Here is a 3023-nt window from a genome sequence, read left to right as displayed (position 1 = left end):
AGAACTTCTGCTCTAGAAGGTGCTTGAGGGACGTGGGCCAGGGACAGACAGACGTGTGGGTCCAGGCAGAGGGTAGGGCTCTCTGAGAAGAGGCGATGATGTGTGTTTCTCTCCTGCCCTTGCCTCTGGGCTTCTTTCAGTTCTCTTGGCCTTTTCTCCTTTTGAATAATTTCATTTTTTCCTTCTTTTGTGGCCAGTACAGAAAGAGGGTCCCCTTTTCCAAAATGGGCTAATTCTTCTCCGGTTTAGTATCCTGAGGAGAAATCCTAGAGGAAATAGAGGCTTAAATTGGTCTAGCCCAGTTCACGAGGTTCCAAAGCGTTTTAGTAATAAACAGATTTACTAGGCTGAAGGGAAAATAATTTTATTTTTGGCACAGAAGCAGCCTACTTAAACCCAATAGTTTATCTGTGTTTACCAAAGCCACCTATGTGGTTTCAAGTAATGAGCTCATGGAGGTCTGTATTTCACCAAACAGTGGTGACTGTTTTTGTGCTGCGTGGGAACTTCACATGGGTTGACTCCCAATCGCCCCTCAACTAATGGGCTGATTTCCTTATAAGCTGCCTCGGCCTGTGCTGCTGCAGATGAACCCCATTCTTTCTGTACAAGGTAACACAGTCTCTGACACCATGCCTCCCATATGCTTCTAAAAACAGAACTGATCCCAGTTCTGGTCCTTTACAGTGCTAGTGAGTTGCTGGCCGCTGTCCAGTTCAGGGCGCTCCGTGCTTGAGCGACCTCTTTCCTAAGATGACCTTTTTAAAAGGTGATACAAGAAAGTTCTGAATAGACATTGCAAGGAGACAGGAGGAAGTGCTTTAGTAGCCTAAAACAAAAGAATTCCCCAAGCCACCCCTTACCACTAACTAAAACCCACTAACTAATAAACCTGGGGGCTTTTCTCTGTAGTCCAGGATCTTTGCTTGTGTTCATTCAGTGCCCCTCTCTCAGGCTGAGTCATCAGAATCCACGTAGGCAGCCAGCCATTTTTGGTGTCAGGAATGAGACTCTTACCACGTGAGTCATCTTGTATACAAATTACACGCACTTAGGAAAGTTACACGAGGAAATGCACGTTTGCCGTGGTCTGGCTCTTGCATTTGCACTATGAATAAGGTTTTTCCTTATACCCCAGCCTTTGAGGAAAAGAAATGTTGAAAATTTTCTCTGCCTGGAATTAATGGCACGGCCAGTTCTAGCCCAGTCACTCACTCTAAGTGCCCTAGATGGGTTACTCTGGTCTCCTAGCTTTCTTATCCAGTTTTTCTCTCTAAGGAATTGGGCTTTTGTCAGCTCTTTATGGCTCTGCATGATGAGTTCCATCCCACTCGCTGTTTTCTCAAATCTCCTATTGTTACAGGGCTTCTCTTCCCAAAGCCCCTTATCTGGATCTGATGTTAATTTGTGTTTTAGAAAGTACTCATATTTGCTCAAGATAACTCTTGCTTTCAGGCCAACTATATAGAATTTCAGTCACCACAGAAACATTAGAGCTTTGGAGAATCATTACATAGAAATGATTTCATTCACTGAGTTAGAGACGAAGGAAAAATGTATTTTTAATTGAGTATTTTTATGAGGTTTAAAAAGATGCTCTAGCCACTGCCTATAATTTGTAATCACTGATGTAGCTGAATAATTGAAGGGGAGAAAGCTCTTTAGAAGCATAAAATTAATCGTAGCAGTGTATCCTGCTTTGATCATGCATGCAGTTGTCTTATTCGCTGTTTTCTTAGGTCTCAAAGTAGAAATTTTTCTTTCTCCCTTTTCAGAGACACTTTGAGCAGATGCTGTTGAAGACTCAGAGAGCTGAGATATGAAGATTTTGAAGTCAGTCTACATCTGAAGCCATGATTTAAGTATCAGCATTACGGTAAATATATAGGGAAAAATTATAACAGTTTTGTGATTAACACATCATTGGTTTTTGCGTGCATTCTGAAAATAGTACATTATGAAGGGTGAATTTATTTGAATCACATTCAACAAATCGGAGCTCTGAAAAAAACTAAAGTTATCTGTGCGATTGGGGTTTTCTTTTTGAACTTAGCTGTGACTATGAGAGAACTCTCAGGGACTCTAAGGGTAACTTTCTAGATGAAAGCAAATCTACCCACAGAAAGGAGAGTGGAAGCTTCCTTCCAGGATATGTTCTGACTGCCTCTCTGGGGCAATATTTCTCAAAGTGTGTTCCTTGGAACACAGTTTTCTAGACTCTTAATGCAGTGGGGTCGAGGGTGGGAAGCTGGGTCTGTGCTCAAATGAGTCTGAAAAACATTGGCTTAAAGTTAAACAATTTGTTTTACTGAAGATCTCGAAAATGAATGAGCCTCATGAATCTCCATGGTGAGTGCAGTCAGCAGGACATAACAGAGTCATGTAGAACTCCTTGCTTGTAGGGCATCTCGAGACCAGTGTTCTATTTGTTCATTAAATATTTATTGAACACCAGCCATGCATGGTGTTAGCTTCTAAAAATACAACAATAAATGAGTTTGGCAATGTTTGTGTACAGATAGTAAATAAGGTAAGAAGTAAGTAAGAGCAATTATTGATAGGCATGATAACAGATATTTAAGAGAATGGTCTGAGTTGCTGGGGAGTCTGGGTTTTAATCCTGAGCCCGCCACTTATAAACTGAATGACCTTGAAATTTTCTGAAATTTCATTAGTAGAGTACAGGAACACTGTGGGTTTTTTAACATTGATTTTGTATTCTGAAACTTTACTGTATTTATTATTTCTAATAGTGCTTTAGTAGAGTCTTTAGGGTTTTCTACATAGAGAATCATGTCATCTGCAAAAAGTGACAATCTGACTTCTTTATGCCCTATTTGGATGCCTTTTATTTCTTTCTCTTTCTGATTGCTCTTCCTAGGACTTCCAAAATGATATTTTCAAAATATTTTTATACTGAATAATAGTGGCAATAGCCTTGTCTCATTCCTGATCTTAAAGGGAAGATTTTTAGTTTTTCACCATTAAGTATGATGTTAGCTGAGGGTTTGTCATATATGGCC

At 40.2% G+C, this 3023-nt stretch overlaps 1 long non-coding RNA gene across 1 annotated transcript in view; it reads left to right on the top strand.

The window, feature by feature from the left end:
• LOC111745252 overlaps window positions 1–1932 on the top strand; it is a 51807-nt gene extending 49875 nt beyond the window's left edge. Inside the window, exon 3 of the long non-coding RNA XR_002782568.1 lies at window positions 1776–1932. This is a non-coding gene — a long non-coding RNA (uncharacterized LOC111745252). The remainder of the gene's footprint in view (window positions 1–1775) is intronic.
• The last annotated feature ends 1091 nt before the right edge of the window (window positions 1933–3023 follow it).

Source organism: Pteropus vampyrus, unplaced genomic scaffold (genome assembly GCF_000151845.1).
Source record: "Pteropus vampyrus isolate Shadow unplaced genomic scaffold, Pvam_2.0 Scaffold150, whole genome shotgun sequence".
NCBI classification, from domain to species: domain Eukaryota; kingdom Metazoa; phylum Chordata; class Mammalia; order Chiroptera; family Pteropodidae; genus Pteropus; species Pteropus vampyrus.
Note: the sequence above shows the minus strand (reverse complement) of the source record. Positions and strands in the feature narration are given on the sequence as shown.